This window comes from Sparus aurata, chromosome 3 (assembly GCF_900880675.1).
Source record: "Sparus aurata chromosome 3, fSpaAur1.1, whole genome shotgun sequence".
In the NCBI taxonomy this organism is placed as follows: domain Eukaryota; kingdom Metazoa; phylum Chordata; class Actinopteri; order Spariformes; family Sparidae; genus Sparus; species Sparus aurata.
The window spans coordinates 17,452,104-17,474,330 of record NC_044189.1 but is presented as its reverse complement, the minus strand read 5'-3'; the positions used below and the strand labels follow the sequence as shown (position 1 = coordinate 17,474,330).

Below are 22,227 nucleotides of genomic sequence, written 5' to 3'. Positions count from 1 at the left end.
TGCCTTACTGGAATTGAATGGAATCATTTAGAGCAGTGATTCTTAACCATAGGGCCGCGGCCCAAGCTTGGGCCGCAAGCGCCACCTAGAGGGCTGCCAAAAACTTTCAGTTTTGCACCTGTGGGCCGACTGCATAGGTTATCAACTGAAGACACCAGAGAAAAGCTGTTATCCACGAGATGCTCAGTTACAATGCAGCTTCCGACCACACGGTGGCGGTAATGCGTCAGTAAGTTGTTTAAGAAGCTCACAGAAGACCAGGCGTTTATTTGGGACAGGCGTTTAATTCCCTCCTCACAAAACTCCGGGATGAAAATGTCCCAAACCTGGCCAGCTTCTCTGTGAATTCTCTGGCATCCTTCTGGGCACAACACGTGAAAAAGGCGAAGAAGAAAAACGTGCAGTGTCAGTGGTCACGTCTTCTTCCTTGATGTTTTTTCAAAATAAATTAGGCTCTGCATTGGCGGTTATTTACCCAAATATACACCTCCACCCAGCGTTTAAAGGGGACCAGATGATGTGTTTTCTAATGTTTGTATGTGTTTACAGCTGCTAATGTATGTAACGCTGTTACTGTGATGATACATGACAGTTAAATATTGAATATGTCTATAATAACCACATCCTGACATGTAACTGTGATTTTTGATGGGTACTAATAATAACAATCATGACAAAAAATTAACAAAGACTGCAGATCACGATAAGAAGCTGCAACTGGCAGTGAGCTGCTTTCTTTTCTGTTAGCAGTGAAGTGATGTACTCCATGACAGAACATTATAAAATATGATAAACGGTGAAAAAAAACGTACAGTTGCAGTAGGCTTCTATTATAAATATGCAGCATATATAGTTTATTATTATTATTAATATGACTACTACTACTATTTTTCTGCATATTCTTGACTTTGAATGGGAGCTGCTGTGAATCATTTCTGTTTCTGATTCATATATTATGCAGTCAGTTGTCCATATTTTAAGTTAAATTAAATGAATCAAGACAGATGTCACATTTACATATCAGGGTGTGGTTATTATAGACACAGATTCAATATTTAAGTCATTTATCATCACAGTAACAGTGTTATATACCAGCCTTAAACTGGTAAACTGGTGAGTTAAACTGTGGTCACTGTATGTTACTGCGTTGACGATTCAGCACCCCAAAATTAAGAAACTGTTCTGTGAAACTTTCTTCTGCCCATGCCCACAATATGTTGACAGAAGTTCATTAAAAATCTTTGTGGTTATCACGTATAATCACGTAATTGTATTATTTATTCAACTTTATTAACGTATTACCATGTTAAACTGTAAGTGGATTTTACTTATTATTGAATACAAATCAAACCAAGAGTGAGATCAATTAAACCTATATGCAGTGTTGGGGAGACTTAAACTACATGTAGTTGAACTACACAGCTTAACTACAATTTGCTGTAACTTGCTGGTAGTTAAACTACATTCATATTTTGTGCTGCGTCAAGTAATTCAACTACTTTTTGGGTAATTTTTTGTAGTTTAACCACGCAATTTACTAACTACAATTTTGGCAAATAAGACGAGTTTTCATATATATATATATATATATATATATATATATATATATATATATATATATATATATATACAGAGAGAGAGAGAGATATATAGAGATATATATAGATATATATAGATATAGAAATAAAAGATCTATATAATATACATTTTATTTTATTTTTCTTCACTGGTGTCCCAGCCAGTGCAGCATGTGAGCGGCTTTTTAGTGTTGGTAAAGATGTTTATAGTGCCAAATGGATCCGGCTGTCTGAGAAAAACTTTGAGAGACTGCTCATGTGACCTCTAGTTCTAGTGCCGAAGTGTTAGTGCCTCTGAAGTTCCTGTGATGTTGACCAAAAATGTCAGCTTTTGTTCTTTAAAAAATAAAACTTGAGTTGAGAGGCATATTTGTATGTGAATTTTTTGTAGGCTATTATAATTTGTTTCATATACATCATATGTTGATGTATTTAACACTGATTTAAATGAGTATAATGAGTATAAGAAGTTGCTAAAGCTGCTTTTTTAGCAGTAGTTTTACAAACCACATTTCTCCAGGAGTAGAAATGCAGTTTGTTAAAACTACAGCCAGGCTGAACAACATGTAGTTTTATATGCTACGCTTGCAAACTAGCTTCCCCACTGCATATACAGTGTTAATATTTAATGGGCCCCGGGCCACTCTGCACTGAAAAAATTGGGCCTTAAGGTCGAAAAGGTTAAGAACCCCTGATTTAGAGGTTATCTAGATAGGATACATGTGCCTTGAAAGACAACAGTGCCATCTAGTGGCGACTTGTATCACGTACACCATAAATTCATGTGCTTCTAAGCAAAATTGACCACTTCCTGTTGGACTGAGAGTGTGGGTGTAAATGAGTCATTTGTGCGTCTTGTCATGACACACATGCGTGCCAAATTTCATTCATGTACATGCATGTAGGGCGCCAAAATTGACCGCGATAAAACTTACTTCATGTTTCCAGTGGGTTTCCAGTGGGTGGAGCTATTGATATGACACAGTATTGATGCACAGATCTATTCAGGGCGACTCCCTCTAGATTCCCTCTAGATTTGGCCGAGCTAGGAAATAGTATGAAGGAGTTATCAGGACTTGATGCTTCATGGCGAAGGATTGTTATGGCGGGCACTGCAACTGCCAGCAGGTATGATGTAGGATAAAGATTTCCATAACTTTTCATCATCAAGGTCAGAGGATGATACTGAGTGACTTTGAAGTCGGTGGTGTTACATCTGTAGGAGGAGATAATTTAAGTACGAAGATTGGCATAATTCAACATGGCGTCCAAAAGCAAAATGGCAGACTAATTATTGACGCTGAGATTTGTTCGCGGAGACAGCCTCTACAGTTACGAGCAGTTTGGTGTGGATAGGACATTGTATGTTGAAGTTATAAAGCCTCGATGCTTGACGGCGTGAGGACAAAATGGTTTCCACCGCACCGCCAACTTAACCTTGGCGCAGCTGAATGATTTCCATAACTTTTGTTCTTCGAGGCATGAAGAAAATTACTGACTTAACTTGAAGACTGTGGTGTTTAAGCTCTAGGACAAGATAATTTTCAAAGTAGGCATGATTTGGACAAAAACGCCGCCACACATCTAAATGACTGCCTTCCTGTTTGACTGACACTAAGAGTCCAAATGGGTTTTTTGTGTGTCCGGTCATGAGGAATATGCATACCAATTTTCGTCCTTCTGTGTTACAAGTAGGAGGCGGGGCATCACAATAGGGGGCACTACAGAGCCCACGCATCACGGCCACGCCCCATGACTACACAGATCTCATCAGGGCGACTCCCTCTGCATTCCTGAGAGATTTGGCCGAGATAAGACATTGTATGAAGAAGTTATGAGGACACGATGCTTTACGGCGAAGGATTTGAATTGACCGCTCCACTGTGGCCAGCAGGTATGACGTAGGATAAAGATTTTAATAACTTTTCATCTTCAAGGTCAGAGGATGCTACTGAGTGACTTTGAAGTCAGTGGTGTTACATCTGTAGGAGGAGATAATTTAAGTACGAAGATTGGCAATATTTCAACATGGCGGCCAAAAGCAAAATGGCAGACTAAGTATTGATGCTGAGATTTGTTCGGGGAGACAGCCTCTACACTTATGAGAAGTTTGGTGTGGATAGGAAATTGTATGTTGAAGTTATAAAGCCTCGATGCTTGACCGCGAGGGGAAAAAATGGTTTCCATCGCCCCGCCCACTAAAGTATGTCGAAGCTGAAAGATTTTAATAACTTTTGTTCTCCAAGGCATAAAGAAAATTACTGAGTTAATTTGAAGAATGTGGCGTTTAAGCTCTAGGACAAGATAATTTTCAAAGTAGGCATGAATTGGACAAAAATGCCGCCACACATCTAAATGGCTGACTTCCTGTTGGACTGACACTAGGGGTCCAAATAGGTTTTTTGTGCGTCTGATCCTGAGGAATCTGCGTACCACATTTCGTTCTTCTAGGCACTTGCAGGATGAAGGGATAAACATTAGGGGGCGCTACAGAGCCCGCAGGTCACGACCTCGCCCAACAGCATTAAATTATCAAATTTTTCACTAGATGTGACGTATATTCCAAATTTGGTGAGTTTTTGGGTATGTCCGGACCTCCAAAATTGCCATTAAAGCGGTACAGGAAAAATAATAACGAAGAATAATTCTTCCAATTAAAACTGCAAGCAGTGATGAACGGGCCCTCGCAGTCCGCGCGCACGTCGGGGCGTGCTGCTGTCGACGCACGCCGTTGTGGGGCTACACCCACAACACCTTCCATTTCAGTTTTTCCTACGATTTGGTGGGCTGTTCCTCCTGTCGGTAATAAAGAATGTCTGAAAGGGCTAGAAAGCTGAATGCAGTATTTTATTATCATTGGAATAAGCAGAACAATGTCCAACATAACATTAGCAGAGGCAAAGTATGCGAAACAGCACGATGGCTTGACATACTGACTGTTAACTACAGATGTGTTCTGTGTTATTTGACCAAAGAAATCACTCAGTCGTTTCAAATCTCAGGGGAAGCCACTGCGTTCATCGCGGAAAAGTTGGGCAGAATCACAACTACAGACATCTTGTTGTGTGCCACATTGACAGGGCAGACCCAACACACAAATGGCATTCTTATCAAACTGGCTTATTTAAACATTGTGTGCTGTGGCTTACTACCACTGACTTATCCATTATGTGGCTCTAAACATTACCCTTCAATTATTCCATGTTGTAATGTGCAATTTAGACAAAACTACCTGCAAATGCCATGTACATCTGACTATGTTTGTGATCAATGCAGATAAATGAGTGTCAAATGATGCTTCACTTGCCTTCTTTCAAAAATGTATTTATGGCTGTCTATGAATGTCATGCTTTTGATCTAAGTTCTCCTTTGTTTGCTAGTTTTTATTCCATAAAGTGCATGCAGCCACATTTTGAAGTTTCAGTAAAATCTGATAAATTTGAGGCTGACTTCCTGCCATGGAATGAAATTATCTAGAGGTTATTCAGAGGTTGCTAAGTACAAAGGACACCTGTGACTTGAAAGACAACACTGCCATCTAGTGGCGACTTGTGTCACTCACAGCTTGTAGGAGCCCTAATGGAATGAGATTAAAACTAATTTATGTTTCCAGTGGGTAGGGCTATGGATATGACACAGTATTGATGCACAGATCAATTCAGGGCGACTCCCTCTAGATTCCCTCTAGATTTGGCCGAGCTAGGAAATAGTATGAAGGAGTTATCAGGACTTGATGCTTCATGGCGAAGGATTGTTATGGCGGGCTCCGCAACTTCCAGCAGGTATGACGTAGGATAAAGATTTCCATAACTTTTCATCTTCAAGGTCAGAGGATGCTACTGAGTGACTTTGAAGTCTGTGGTGTTACATCTGTAGGAGGAGATAATTTAAGTACGAAGATTGGCATAATTCAACATGGCGGCCAAAAGCAAAATGGCAGACTAATTATTGATGCTGAGATTTGTTCGGGGAGACAGCCTCTACAGTTACGAGCAGTTTGGTGTGGATAGGACATTTTATGTTGAAGTTATAAAGCCTCGATGCTTGACGGTGTGAGGACAAAATGGTTTCCACCGCACCGCCAACTTAACCTTGGCGCAGCAGAATGATTTCCATAACTTTTGTTCTTCGAGGCATGAAGAAAATTCCTGAGTTAATTTAAAGTCTGTGGTGTTTAAGCTCTAGGACAAGATAATTTTCAAAGTAGGCATGATTTGGACAAAAACGCCGCCACACATCTAAATGACTGCCTTCCTGTAGGACTGACACTAGGAGTCCAAATGGGTTTTTTGTGCGTCCGGTCATGAGGAATATGCGTACCAATTTTCGTCCTTCTATGTTACAAGTAGGAGGCGGGGCATCACAATAGGGGGCGCTACAGAGCCCACGCGTCACGGCCACACCCCATGACTACACAGATCTCATCAGGGCGACTCCCTCTGCATTCCTGAGAGATTTGGCCGAGATAAGACATTGTATGAAGAAGTTATGAGGACACGATGCTTTACGGTGAAGGATTCGAATTGACCGCTCCACTGTGGCCAGCAGGTATGACGTAGGATAAAGATTTCCATAACTTTTCATCTTCAAGGTCAGAGGATGCTACTGAGTGACTTTGAAGTCGGTGGTGTTACATCTGTAGGAGGAGATAATTTAAGTACGAAGATTGGCGATATTTCAACATGGCGGCCAAAAGCAAAATGGCAGACTAAGTATTGATGCTGAGATTTGTTCGGGGAGACAGCCTCTACAGTTACAAGCAGTTTGGTGTGGATAGGAAATTGTATGTTTAAGTTATAAAGCCTCGATGCTTGATGGCGTGAGGAAAAATTGGTTTCCACCGCCCCGCCCACTAAAGTATGTAGCAGCTGAATGATTTTAATAACTTTTGTTCTCCAAGGCATGAAGAAAATTACTGAGTTAATGTGAAGACTGTTGTGTTTAAGCTCTAGGACAAGATAGTTTTCAAAGTAGGCATGAATTGGACAAAAACGCCGCCACACATCTAAATAGCTGACTTCCTGTTGGAGTGACACTAGGGGTCCCACTGGGTTTATTGTGCGTCTGGTCATGAGGAATCTGCAAATTGAAATTCGTTCTTCTACGCACTTGTGGGAGGCGGGGATAAACATTGGGGGGCGCTACAGAGCCCGCAGGTCACGACCACGCCCAACGACATTAAATTATCAAATTTTTCGCTTAACGTGACGAATGTTCCAAATTTGGTGAGTTTTTGGGTATGTACAGGCTTCCAAAACTGCAGTTAAAGCGCAACGGAAAAATAATAACCAAGAATAAAACTGCGAGCAGTGATGAACGGGCCCTCGCAGTCCGCGCGCGCGTCGGGGCGTGCTGCCGTCCAAACGCGCTGCGGCTTAAGCCCCATTGCTCAGTCGTTGTTTACGGAGGAGGCAACCGCCTGCGTTTGGGACGGTGCACGCCGGGGTGAATATCAGCCTCTTCTCCCAACGTGGGTTTGTAACGCGGTGGGTTGCCCCTGCCAGTATTAAGCGCTTTCAGGTGAAGTCAGAACAACTTCGTGCAATCCACAGAAATCCAAATGGACTACAGGTGAATGATTTCCAAAACATTTAATAATCGGGTACGTTTTGACAATCGATTCTGCACCGTTACGTTGTGCGAAGTGTTACGGCCTTCTCTTTGCCTTTGTCTGGAATTCAGGCATGGACACCTGTGTTTTTGCAGGGAATAGATTGGAAGTGGGACAGAGAGGGGGGGGTTGTGGCTTGCAGTAAACTTCCTCTGCCCTAAATTCAAACCTGGGTCCACTGCGTATGTGGCATGCACTCCAACCACTCGACCACCGGTGCAGATAAGACACTGGCTTCTGTTGTCACCGTGAAGGCAGGAAGGCAGCGCATCATAGGGGAGGATGGAAGTGGAATGCCACAGATTTAGATAGGTAGTGGAGTGCAGCCAGATGTGATTCTTCCTTTTGGAAAGGGACAGCGGTCAAGTGACCAGGTTTGATGAGCGTCCTGCAGTAGCGGTGTTTAACCAAAGAACCCACTCAGTTGTTTCATATCACAGTGGAATCCACTTCGTTCATCGCGGAAGAGTTGGGCAGAATCACAACTACACACATCTTGTTGTGTGCCACATTGACAGGGCAAGCACAACACGCAAATGGCACCCTTAGCAAATTGGCTCATTTGAAAATTGTGTGCTGTGGCTCACTATCACTCACTTATCCATTATGTGGCTCACCCCATTACCCTTCAAATATGCCCTGTTGTAACGTGCAATTCAGACAAAACTACCTGCAAATGCCATGTACATCTGACTGTGGCTTTGTCCAAATTCAGGGGCACCATCCTTCATAGTGTGTATTTGAAGTGCAATTACGTCACTAAGCCGCGCGAAGCCTGTCCAAATTCAAAGTGTGCTCCAAATGCTTCCCACAAATGCCTCCTTCTTTTGCCTGTTCCTGGAGGACACACTGCTACTATCCTTCGCGGCTACAAATTGCCCAAGATTCATTGCGCGCCTAAAGAGAATGAATAAATAAATAATGGCAACCTCAAGTGGCGCAGATCTCTCATTCAAATGTAAGTATTGGGTCTATACTCAGTTTTTAATCATTTGAGTGTCAAACGCCAGATATGTTAAACTTCAAGGGACCTTAAAACCTCAAAATATCAGTTAAAATACGTTGGTAATGCTCAGCTTAATGCCTTTTACATTCAACCATTAGATGTTCAGAGGTTGACTCATATCTTATATCGTATTGTGACTGTGGAGATTTTATAGACTCGTGTTACTTCTTATACATTAATGGACCAAGATTAACAGATTTAGATCAGGCTGTGATCCGTGAAAAGTCTAGTTAAACGTTGGAATAAAGAGCTATGTTTATGGTTATTATCCTTATGATGGTTATATTATTTTGCTGTATTAGAACTCTTTTGTCTGTTTCACATTTCATTGTGTTTTAGGGAGCAAACAGAGAAGCTTCGTCACTGTCCGAGGTCAGAACAACATTTGTTCACAGGGCGAAAAATTCCGCCAACTGGATGGGAGTAAGGCTATAATATATAATAATAAATAATAAATAGCCGATTTGTCATTCCTGATGTCACTTTTTGTAAATCTTTGCATCCCTGTGTTAATGTGATCTTGTGTTTACCTTTTCTCTTGCTTTGAGGAGGAAGAAGACATGAGGCTGCAGAGAGGATGGAGAGGCACTTCTCTGCTCCAGACAACAATTCTGACATTATTTCTGTTATTTTGTTAATTTATGAGTTATTTTTAAATTATCTGTTCATATTTGTTCATTTTATATAATTCATGAAATAAAATATAGTTCTATCGTTACACGTTGTCTATTCCATTCAGTATTTACAACTTAAGTATAATTTATAACAGCAAACTGCATCAAGTGCTACTTTTCAGGGACAACAAGGGATTGAATGTTTTATTTTATTATTATTAAGGTCTTAACATGTACAACTATTTACAAAATTACAGCATAAATAGCTATTTACAGGTTGTTATTCACCATTAGCAAAAACAATCATGATTAAAAACAATATTAAAACAGTTATAGATGATGGACAGTAACAGGCTGAGCAGGAGTCCCTGCAGTGCTGCTGGGCTGGATGGTGTCAGTGGGACATCATCTGGGTCGGTAGTCAGGGTGTTTGGGGTCCAGTCTCCTCTGTCCACCACATCGTCCGTCAACTGGCTCTGCAGTTCTGACTCGATCGACGGCTGCCATGTCATTAAGAATGTTTTAAGAAACAGGCAGGAATTATAATTTCATACTCTAATTATCATAATAATAATCATAATAAATTACAGCAAACTAAACTATCTACCAAACATTTAAAATACAATGCCTTTAAAATCATCATAAAATCATATGTGGTGATCAGCAGTTTATATGTCAGCATTAACGTAATGTCCCACATAGCAAGCGGGTCCGGGCCAGATCCGGCATCAAGCCGGCACCTCTGGCCTACATCTGGCATGGCAAATAGTATGTTAGCCAGATTTGGACCAGGTCTGGCAGTGATGGCACCGTTTATGATATGGCATGCCAAATGTGGGCCAATCGTGGTTAGGTGTATGTGGCCCAGACCTGTAACAGACAGGTCTGGGCCAGATCTGGCATCAAGCTGGCACTTTTGGCCTATTTCTGACCTGGTAAATAGTATGTTAGCCAGATGTGAGCCAGGTCTGGCAATGATGGCACCGTTTATGTAATGGCATGCCAAATGTGGGCCAATTGTGGTTAGGTGTATGTGGCCCAGGTCTGTAACAGACAGGTCTGGGCCAGGTTTGGCAGTGATGGCACTGTTTATGAAATGGCATGCCAAATGTGGGCCAATTGTGGTCAGGTGTATGTGGCCCAGATTTGTAACAGACAGGTCTGGGCCAGATCTGGCATCAAGCCGGCACTTTTGGTCTATTTCTGACCTGGTAAATAGTATGTTAGCCAGATGTGGGCCAGGTCTGGCAATGATGGCAATGTTTATGTAATGGCATGCCAAATGTGGGCCAATTGTGGTTAGGTGTATGTGGCCCAGATCTGTAACAGACAGGTCTGGGCCAGATCTGGCATCAAGCCGGCACTTTTGGCCTATTTCTGACCTGGTAAATAGAATGTTAGCCAGATGTGGGCCAGGTCTGGCAATGGTGGCACGTTTATGTAACGGCATGCCAAATGTGGGCTATTTGTGGTTAGTTGTATGTGGCCCAGATATGTACCCTGCTGAAAAAAGTCAGACAAACCATTAGACATATTCTATTGGTTTCTAATGGTTCCTGGTGGTTTCTAATGGTTTCTAATGGCTACTTATGTTGTCCTAATGGTTTGGTTTGTTTTTCTAAGGTTCTAATATCTCCTACACAAATCTACAGGACTTCAACGGTCCCTACTAACGTTTCCTACGGGAGTCTAATGGTTCCTACAGGAGTCTTCTATAGGAGTCTTAATGGTTCCCACATAAGTCTTATTGGTTCCTACAGGCGTTTCTATACACTGAAACAAGTCAATCTAAGAATAAATAATTGTAACATAATTAATCCTGTGATAATAACAATACAAAACAAAGTTTGTCTCTAGACATGAATATATCAAGTTGTGAATTATTCTACATTTGTTCAAAACACAAGTCATTTTGATTGTTTTCCCTAACAAGCTGTATGTAAGCAGATCAACAAATCTTCTACACTTTGTATTTACTCCGACTGCCCTCCCCCCCCCCTGTGGTGCATTCTGGGTATTCGCGCCAAACGCCTGAGCAAAGACGGAAGGAGAAATTTGAAAAATGGGAGACTGAACTGTTAAGGTAAGAATTTAGTTAATGTTATTGATATAGTTGGTTACTTACTACAATCTTTCAGGTTTTACATTGTTGTAGAAATAAGTAAAATAACTGGAGGCACTTGATGTAATTTGTAATTAACAACAGTGGCTTCAACAGACTTCTGTGTAACTTGAAACAAATGTTAGCAAGTTTTAAAATACTTGCTTCAAATGTAATTTGAACCTGACGTTTGCAAGTGACTATAATTTAAAGTAAGCATGGATGTGTTTTTTCTGTCACATTACGTTAATCAGACAGCGCTGGGTGCCGGTTTATGGCTGCATGCAGAACCAGAGTGATAGAGTAAACTAACGTTAGTATGCATTTCTATCTATGGCACTGTGCAGAATCCCTCTCTATCGGCTAACACCGGGGGGGTTAGCCGTTAGCCAGGGGTGTTCGCGACACACGGCCCCCCTCGGTAGCTCCTCACTAACGGCTAACCGTTAATGGCTAACACCGTTAGCGAGGCAGTAGCCGTTAGCGAGGGGCGCCTGGTGCCGGGAACACCCCTCGCTAACGGGGTCTCTGTTATTCTTTTTTTCTGTATCTCAAGATGTTTCTCCATCTCACTTCTGACCTCTTTTGCAGATCAAGGATGAATTAGCGAGGAGTGTTAGCTGTAAGTCGGCCGTGTGTGTTTGGGTTTGTGTGGCCGGTTTTTGGTCGCAGCGGTGGCTGCTAACTAGCAGGTAACTTAGCCTACATCTAGGTTGTTAAGTTAGGTCTGCTTGTTAGCCACGAACCGCAGCAGAGGGCAGAGCGAGCCACGCTGCAGGTGATACACCGCGCCGAGTTCTCAAATAGAGAGCCCACTGTACAGGGGGCAGAGTGAGATGCGTGCTGCATAGACGATCTCTTTAGTGGTCAGTTACTATGTCATTGTGTGCTTATCAGATGATTTATCGTGTCAAGCACACTGGTGAAGGTATGCAAAAACAATTGTTGTGGGGAAAGTGGACACATGTTAGATTATTTCAGTTTATGGACCAGACAAAAAAAAATTTTTGGGGGCAGAGATTCTGGTCTTTCACTGAAAAAAATGTCGTGACAGCCCAGTCTAAAATGCAGCACAAGTAAGCCTGATGAGGCTGTCAGAATACAATGCATGACTCTGTTCTGTTTTTGTTGCTCTGTGTCTCTGTTATTCTTTTTTTCTGTATCTCAAGATGTTTCTCCATCTCACTTCTGACCTCTTTTGCAGATCAAGGATGAATTATGGAGGATCACACTAAAGCCACTACAGTTCACATTACTGGGGAAGTTGGACCAATACACACCCAGGCTGTTGAGCCGCTAAGCTGTTGGGAAGAAACTTGATGAGACCTGTGACATGGTAAATGAGGCATGTACTTATTGCAGTTAAATAGTTAGTTATATATTAGCATTCTGATGTTTGTACTTAGCATGATCTCCTCTTGGTGAAAAACAGAGGAGCTAATCAAGGCCTACAAGGTAAAGAAAACTGTTTCAAAGCCCAGCCTGTTTGAGATGAGGTTGTGCAATCCAGAATAGCTGATGGCTCAGTGGTATTTTAATTATTTTTTTCTTTTTTTTTTAAAGAGTGCCTATGTAGAAATGGATGGAATGTTATGATTTTAGCATCTAATTATTAATGATTTAGTAAAAGTTGGAAAATCATCAGATGTGGATGTTATCCTGCACGGAGAGCAGGCTGCTGCTAGCACTGCTAACGGTAGCCACACAGCATGTCAGTGTTCAGAGAAGATGACACATTTCATTAACATAGTTCAGTTCATTAATGTGTGCCACTAAGTGCCAACTATATCAGCATTTGGTTGTTGAACAGTTGGATCAATGGTATCTATCAAACAGCTCCTCATTTAAATAAAAACGGAGTTCAGTTGTGTTCAGTGATGATGGAGAAGCTGCTGCTGCCGAGCTAAATGCCATCCCAATGTCTGACAATGCATGGAACATGACGTATAGCAACAGCAAAAATATTAACAGTAATGATAGCAATAATAATTATTTGGGGGGGTGCAGCTGTTATTTTCTTCTCTGAGGGGGGGGGATGTTGTAGAAATTTGTTTGGCAAGATCTGCAAGCAGGCTGATGTGAATGTGTGTGTGATGTGGGTACTGAATGTGGTTATGCATTGCTCCGGTCGAGCACTTATACCGGTATGCCAGTTTACTCTGACACAGGCTACATCCTTATTTTCATTTTCTATGTCGAGATACTGCCATACTCGCTGCCACCTTTTACACTAGATTACACTATTTCTGGTGACGACAAGCGATGTTTGAAACATTTACATGACCAGTCGTTTAATCAGGAACATCTCTAGTGCTTTATATGTGTATTCTAGCAACTTAAATTGCAGCAATGTGATTGCATTCGTCATCACAAAATTTAAATAAAGTAAAAAAACTGTTAAATAGTTTAATGAATTTCTTTTCCATTCAATGCATGGGGGGGGGGGGGGGGGGGGGGGGGGGGGGGCGGCATGTTAATGGCCAAACACACTGATGGGTGTTGGAATGTAGTGCCAATCATATTTATTGGCTAGTCATCAGATGTGTCACTTGTGAACTGTACTGTGATATTCATTAATTTGTGTGTTTGTATGTGTGTGTCTGACTTCTGATGCCACAGACCAAGAAATCGAGACCAGGATTACAAAATGGTTGCAGAAAGCACCTGATGGGAACAGCGGAGGAAGTGAGTAAATGAGAATGATGGACAGTGAGAGAAGCTCTCATGCGTAATGCATTTTAGACTTTTGATCTGAACTCTCTTCACCTTTTGTAAGGTGCTACTGCTGGTGGAACACATGGAGACGTGATGTTTCTATGCATGGTGTGAAAGTCTATGCCAAGTTGTTTTGTCTAAAATGTTCAGTGTTGGTTTTTAAACTGAAGATATGGCAGTGAATGTTAAATTCGTAATAATGTTCTGTAGACTCTTGACATGTTGTGTTTGCTGACAGATATGTTGTAAGTATATGTTAAGGTATTATGCAACATTCCGCTGCATTGTATGTTTTTGAACAGTCTATGCTAGTGGCTCTCAACTGATGGGTCAGGACCCAAGTGGGTCGTACATGTGAATGGAAAAATCTCAGAGTTTTATTTTGAAGTCTATAATTTCTGATACTATGCTTTTATTATAAAGGATGTGTGTTTACCATGAATGCAGCATGGCTGCAGTCATATACTGCCAGCTATACAACTTTTCAGTGTTAAAATGTTGCCGCTTTTTGAATTGTGAAAAAAGTACTGAATGTTCCGATGCATATTGCACTTATCTGATAACACTTTGCATTGATTATTCAATATTGGAAATGTATTTTGGAAATTAGCTGTGAAAATAAAGTCATTTGTGTAATTGTACCTCTGTTGTTTTTTAATCCGGGCCAGATGCAGCATGGATTAGACTGACGTCTGGCCCAGCTCTGGTCCACATGGGGCACTTGCACTTGGCTGACATACTGCAAAGAATGACGCCCCCCCAGTGGCCCAGATCTGGTTAGCCAGAGCTGGCTCACACATGGGCCAGCTCTGGGCCAGTTGAGGTACTTGCACTTGGGTGACATACCGCAAAGAATGACGGCCCCCCAGTGGCCCGGATCTGGTTTGCCAGAGCTGGCTTACACATGGGCCAGCTCTGGACCAACTGAGGCACTTGCATTCGGGTGACATACCGCAAAGAATGACGGCCCCCCAGTGGCCCGGATCTGGTTTGCCAGAGCTGGCTTACACATGGGCCAGCTCTGGACCAACTGAGGCACTTGCATTCGGGTGACATACCGCAAAGAATGATGGCCCCCCAGTGGCCCGGATCTGGTTTGCCAGAGCTGGCTTACACATGGGCCAGCTCTGGACCAACCGAGTCATTCTTTGCGGTATGTCGGCCGAGTGCAAGTGCCTTATGTGGGCCAGAGCTGGGCCAGACAAATTTTGCTATGTGGGGTATCGGTATGTTAATGACCCCAAACTGTTAGCTAGCTAATAATGATAATATTGATAACATTACTGTGGGTTCAATAACAGGTTTACCTCTCCACGGTCCTCTCAGCCGGAGATAAACCAGAACCGCTTCTCCTCTTCCTCCACAAGCAGAAGGATTAAAAAGGAAATCAGGAATTCCAGTAGCTCAAACAGATCTGACAGTCAAACTTTACTCTTCTTGTCACTTTCGCGGACCTTACCTCACCAGAAATACCCTGCCTTTGCTGGCGTCGAAGGATGTGTCCTTGAAGGATGCTACCCCTGAATTCGGACACAGCCTATGTTTGTCATCACTGCACATAAATGAGTGTAGAATAATGCTTCACTTGCCTTCTTTCAAAAATGTATTTATGGCTGTCTATCAGTGTCAAGCTTTTGATCTAAGCTCTGCTTTGTTTGCCAGTTATTATCCCAAGAAGTGCGTGCTGCCACCTTTTGAAGTTTCAATAAAATCTGATGAATATGATACATGTGCCTTGAAAGACAACAGTGCGATCTAGTGGCGACTTGTATCACGTACACCATAAATTCATGTGCTTCTAAGCAAAATAGACCACTTCCTGTTGGACTGAGAGTGTGGCTGTAAATGAGTCATTTGTGCGTCTTGTCATAACACACATGCGTGCCAAATTTCATTCATGTACATGCATGTAGGGTGCAAAAATTGACCGCGATAAAACTTACTTCATGTTTCCAGTGGGTTTCCAGTGGGTGGCGCTATGGATATGACACAGTATTGATGCAAAGATCTATTCAGGGCGACTCCCTTTAGATTCTCTCTAGATTTGGCCGAGCTAGGAAATAGTATGAAGGAGTTATCAGGACTTGATGCTTCATGGCGAAGGATTGTTATGGCGGGCTCCGCAACTGCCAGCAGGTATGACGTAGGATAAAGATTTCCATATCTTTTCATCTTCAAGGTCAGAGGATGCTACTGAGTGACTTTGAAGTCTGTGGTGTTACATCTGTAGGAGGAGATAATTTAAGTACGAAGATTGGCATAATTCAACATGGCGGCCAAAAGCAAAATGGCAGACTAATTATTGACGCTGAGATTTGTTCGGGGAGACAGCCTCTACAGTTACGAGCAGTTTGGTGTGGATAGGACATTGTATGTTGAAGTTATAAAGCCTCGATGCTTGACGGCGTGAGGACAAAATGGTTTCCACCGCACCGCCAACTTAACCTTGTCGCAGCTGAATGATTTCCATAACTTTTGTTCTTCGAGGCATGAAGAAAATTACTGAGCTAGTTTGAAGACTGTGGTGTTTAAGCTCTAGGACAAGATAATTTTCAAAGTAGGCATGATTTGGACAAAAACGCCGCCACACATCTAAATGACTGCCTTCCTGTTGGATTGACACCAGGAGTCCAAATGGGTTTTTTGTGCATCCGGTCATGAGGAATCTGCGTACCACTTTTCGTCCTTCTATGTTACTAGTAGGAGGCGGGGCATCACAATAGGGGGCGCTACAGCGCCCACGCGTCACGGCCATGCCCCATGACCACACAGATCTCATCAGGGCGACTCCCTCTGCATTCCTGAGAGATTTGGCCGAGATAATACATTGTATGAAGAAGTTATGAGGACACGATGCTTTACGGCGAAGGATTCGAATTGACCGCTCCACTGTGGCCAGCAGGTATGATGTAGGATAAAGATTTTAATAACTTTTCATCTTCAAGGTCAGAGGATGCTACTGAGTCACTTTGAAGTCGGTGGCGTTACATCTGTAGGAGGAGATAATTTAATTACAAAGATTGGCAATATTTCAAACTGGTGGCAAAAATCAAAATGGCCGACTAAGTATTGATGCTGAGATTTATTTGGGGAGACAGCCTCTACACTTATGAGAAGTTTGGTGTGGATAGGAAATTGTATGTTAAAGTTATTAAGCCTTGATGTTTAACCGTGAGGGGAAAAAATGGTTTCCACCGCCCCGCCCACTAAAGTATGTCGCAGCTGAAAGATTTTAATAACTTTTGTTCTCCAAGGCATGAAAAAAATTACTGAGTTAATGTGAAGACTGTGGTGTTTAAGCTCTAGGACAAGATAATTTTCAAAGTAGGCATGAATTTGTCAAAAATGCGGCCAAATTTCAAAATAACTGACTTCCTGTTGGACTGAGAGTATGCATCCAAATGGGTTTTCCTTGCGTCTGGTCATGATGAATATGCGTCCCAATTTTCGTCCTTCTGTGTTACAAGTAGGAGGCGGGGCATCACAATAGGGGGCGCTACAGAGCCCACGCGTCACGGCCACGCCCCATGACTACACAGATCTCATCAGGGCGACTCCCTCTGCATTCCTGAGAGATTTGACCGAGATAAGACATTGTATGAAGAAATTATGAGGACACGATGCTTCACGGCGAAGGATTCGAATTGCCCGCTCCACTGTGGCCAGCAGGTATGATGTAGGATAAAGATTTTTATAACTTTTCATCTTCAAGGTCAGAGGATGCTACTGAGTGACTTTGAAGTCGGTGGTGTTACATCTGTAGGAGGAGATAATTTAAGTACGAAGATTGGCAATATTTCAACATGGCGGCCAAAAGCAAAATGCCAGACTAAGTATTGATGCTGAAATTTGTTCGGGGAGACAGCCTCTACAGTTACAAGCAGTTTGGTGTGGATAGGAAATTGTATGTTGAAGTTATAAAGCCTCGATGCTTGATGGCGTGAGGAAAAAATGGTTTCCACCGCACCGCCCACTAAAGTTTGGCGCAGCTGAATGATTTCAATAACTTTTGTTCTTCAAGGCATGAAGACAATTACTGAGTTAATTTGAAGACTGTTGTGTTTAAGCTCTAGGTCAAGATAATTTTCAAAGTAGGCATGAATTGGACAAAAACGCCGCCACACATCTAAATAGCTGACTTCCTGTTGGAGTGACAGTATGGTCCCTCCAGACTTTTTTGTGCGTCTGCTCATGAGGAATCTGCGTATTGAATTTCGTTCTTCTACGCACTTGTGGGAGGCGGGGATGAACATCAGGGGGCGCTACAGAGCCCGCAGGTCACGACCACGCCCAATGACAATGCAGGATCGCAATTTTCGCCAGATGTAACATATATTCCAAATTTGGTGAGTTTTTGGGTATGTTCAGGCATCCAAAACTGCATTCAAACTTGGAGAAGAAAATTTCTGTCCTTCCAATAACAATAGGGACCTCGCAGGTCTACCTGCTCGGGCCCTAATTAAAACTGCAAGCAGTGATGAATGGGCCCTCGCAGTCTGCGCGCGCGTCGGGGCGTGCCCCCATCCAAATGTGCTGCGGCTTAAGCCCCGTCGCTTGAACGTTGTTCACGGAGGCGGCAACCGCCTGCGTTTGGAACGGTGCACGCGGGGGGTGAATATCAGCCTTTTCTCCTAACGTGTGTTTGTAACGCGATGGGTTGCCCCTGCCAGTATCAAGCGCTTTAAGGTGAAGTCAGAACAACTTCGTGCAATCCACAGAAATCCAAATGAACTGCAGGTGAATGATTTCCAAAACATTTAATAATCGGGTATGTTTTGACAATCGATTCTAGACCGTTACGTTGCGTGAAGTGTTACGGCCTTCTCTTTTCCTTTGTCTAGAATTCAGGTATGGACGCCTGTGTTTTTGCAGGGAATAGATTGGAAGTGGGACAGAGGGGAGGGGTTGTGGCTTGCAGTAAACTTCCTTCGCCCTAAATTCAAACCCGGGTCGACTGCGTATGTGGCATGCACTCCAACTACTCGACCATTGGCGCAGATAAGACACTGCCTTCTGTTGTCATCGTGAAGGCAGGAAGGCAGCGCATCATAGGGGAGGATGGAAGTGGAATGCCACAGATTTAGATAGGTAGTGGAGTGCAGCCAGATGTGATTCTTCCTTTAGGAAAGGGACAGCGGTCAAGTGACCAGGTTTGACGAGCGTCCTGCAGTAGCGGTGTTTAACCAAAGAACTCACTCAGTTGTTTCATATCGCAGTGGAATCCACTTCGTTCATCGCGGAAGAGTTGGGCAGAATCACAACTACATACATCTTGTTGTGTGCCACCTTGACAGGGCAGACACAACACGCAAATGGCATTCTTTGCAAATTGGCTTATTTGAAAATTGTGTGCTGTGGCTTACTACCACTGACTTATCCATTATGTGGCTCATCCCATTACCCTTCAAATATGCCCTGTTGTAACGTGCAATTCAGACAAAACTACCTGCAAATGCCATGTACATCTGACTGTGTTTGTCATCAATGCACATAAATATGTGTAAAATAATGCTTCACTTGCCTTCTTTAAAAAATTTATTTATGGCTGTCTATCAGTGTCAAGCTTTTGATCCAAGTTCTGCATTGTTTACTTGTTTTTATTCCAAGAAGTGCATGCTGCCACTTTTTGAAGTTTCAATACAATCTGATGAATATGCGGCTGCCTTACTGGAATTGAATGGAATCATACAGAGGTTATCTAGATAGGATACATGTGCCTTGAAAGACAACAGTGCCATCTAGTGGCGACTCGTATCACGTACACCATAAATTCATTTGCTTCTAAGCAAAATAGACCACTTCCTGTTGGACTGAGAGTGTGGGTGTAAATGAGTCATTTGTGCGTCTTGTCATAACACACATGCCTGCCAAATTTCATTCATGTACATGCATGTAGGGCGCCAAAATTGACTGCGATAAAACTTACTTCATGTTTCCAGTGGGTGGCGCTATGGATATGACACAGTATTGATGCACAGATCTATTCAGGGCAACTCCCTCTAGATTCCCTCTAGATTTGGCCGAGATAGGAAATAGTATGAAGGAGTTATCAGGACTTGATGCTTCATGACGAAGGATTGTTATGGCGGGCTCTGCAACTGCCAGCAGGTATGACGTAGGATAAAGATTTCCATAACTTTTCATCTTCAAGGTCAGAGGATGCTACTGAGTGACTTTGAAGTCGGTGGTGTTACATCTGTAGGAGGAGATAATTTAAGTACGAAGATTGGCAATATTTCAAAATGGCGACCAAAATCAAAATGGCCGACTTAGTATTGATGCTGAGATTTATTTGGGGAGACAGCCTCTACACTTAATAGAAGTTTGGTGTGGATAGGAAATTGTATGTTAAAGTTATAAAGCCTTGATGTTTGACCGCGAGGGGAAAAAATGGTTTCCACCGCCCCGCCCACTAAAGTATGTCGCAGCTGAAAGATTTTAATAACTTTTGTTCTCCAAGGCATGAAGAAAATTACTGAGTTAATGTCAAGACTGTGGTGTTTAAGCTCTAGGACAAGATGATTTTCAAAGTAGGCATGAATTTGTCAAAAATTCCGCCACACATCAAAATAACTGACTTCCTGTTGGACTGAGAGTATGCATCCAAATGGGTTTTTTGTGCGTCTGGTCATGATGAAGGTGCATACCAATTTTCGTCCTTCTATGTACAAGAAGGAGGCGGGGCATAACAATAGGGGGCGCTACAGAGCCCACGCGTCACCGCCACGCCCCATGACCACACAGATCTCATCAGGGCGACTCCCTCTGCATTCCTGAGAGATTTGGCCGAGATAGGAAATTGTATGAAGAAGTTATGAGGACACGATGCTTTACGGCGAAGGATTCGAATTGCCCGCTCCACTGTGGCCAGCAGGTATGACGTAGGATAAAGATTTTAATAACTTTTCATTTTCAAGGTCACAGGATCCTACTGAGTGACTTTGAAGTCGGTGGCGTTACATCTGTAGGAGGAGATAATTTAAGTGTGAAGATTGGCAATATTTCAAAATGGTGGCGAAAAGCAAAATGGCCGACTTAGTATTGATGCTGAGATTTGTTCGGGGCCACAGCCTCTACAGTGACGAGCAGTTTGGTGTGGATAGGAAATTGTATGATAAAGTTATAAAGCCTTGATGCTTGACGGCGTGAGGAAAATATGGTTTCCACCGCAACGCCCACTAAAGTTTGGCGCAGCTGAATGATTTCCATAATTTTTGTTCTTCAAGACATGAAGAAAATTACTGAGTTAATTTGAAGACTGTGGTGTTTAAGCTCTAGGACAAGATAATTTTCAAAGTAGGCATGAATTGGACAAAAACGCTGCCACACATCTAAATGCCTGACTTCCTGTTGGAGTGACAGTATGGTCCCCCTAGACTTTTTTGTGCGTCTGCTCATGATGAATCTGCGTACGGAATTTCGTTCATCTACGCGCATGTGGAAGGCAGGGAAGAACATTAGGGGGCGCTACAGAGCCCGCAGGTCAAGACCTCGCCCAACGGCATTAAATAATCAAATTTTTCACTAGATTTGACGTATATTCCAAATTTGGTGAGTTTTTGGGTATGTTCAAGCCTCCAAAATTGCAGTTAAAGCGGTACACTAGTCCTTCCAATTTCAATAGGGACCTCATAGGTCGATGACCTGCTCGGGCCCTAACTACATCTTTACCTCATTACTTGAATCAGTAGAAATATTCAACGCTGTTGGGAAAGAGTCCATATTTAGGGCCCGAGCAGGTCATCGACCTGTGAGGCCCCTATTGAAATTGGAAAGATTATCAGGGCCCGAGCAGGTCATCGACCTGTGAGGTCCCTATTGTAATTGGAAGGACTAGTGTACCACTTTAACTGCAGTTTTGGAGGCCTGAATATACCCAAAAACTCACCAAATTTGGAATATACGTCACACCTAGTGAAAAATTTGATAATTTAATGCCGTTGGGCGATGTCGTGACCTGCGGGCTCTGTAGCGCCCCCTAATGTTCTTCCCTGCCTTCCACATGCACGTAGATGAACGAAATTCGGTACGCTGATTCATCGTGAGCAGACGCACAAAAAAGTCTGTGGGGACCATACTGTCACTCCAACAGGAAGTCAGCTATTTAGATGTGTGGCGGCATTTTTGTCCAATTTATGCCTACTTTGAAAATTATCTTGTCCTACAGCTTAAACACCACAGTCTTCAAATTAACTCAGTAATTTTCTTCATGCCTTGGAGAACAAAAGTTATCAAAATCTTTCAGCTGCGACATACTTTAGTGGGCGGGGCGGTGGAAACCATTTTTTCCCCTCGCGGTCAAACATCAAAGCTTTATAACTTTAACATACAATTTCCTATCCACACCAAACTTCTCAAAAGTGTAGAGGCTGTCTCCCCAAATAAATCTCAGCATCAATACTAAGTCGGCCATTTTGATTTTGGCCACCATTTTGAAATAGTGCCAATCTTCGAACTTAAATGATCTCCTCCTACAGATGTAACACCACCGACTTCAAAGTGACTCAGTAGCATCCTCTGACCTTAAAGATGAAAAGTTATTAAAATCTTTATCCTACGTCATACCTGCTGGCAACAGTGGAGCGGTCAATTCAAATCCATCG

General features: G+C 42.6%; 1 long non-coding RNA gene across 4 annotated transcripts; it reads left to right on the top strand.

Moving 5' to 3' along the window:
- The first annotated feature begins 11,303 nt into the window (after nt 1–11,303).
- LOC115578415 (uncharacterized) lies at nt 11,304–14,256 on the top strand. Of its 4 annotated transcripts, none has more exons than XR_003983444.1 (3): nt 11,304–11,601; nt 12,114–12,245; nt 13,529–14,256. It is a non-coding gene; the product is annotated as an uncharacterized LOC115578415 (long non-coding RNA). The 4 variants fall into 4 exon arrangements; XR_003983443.1 differs by having other exon boundaries at nt 11,304–11,837; XR_003983441.1 differs by having other exon boundaries at nt 11,304–12,245.
- Nucleotides 14,257–22,227: the final 7,971 nt, after the last annotated feature.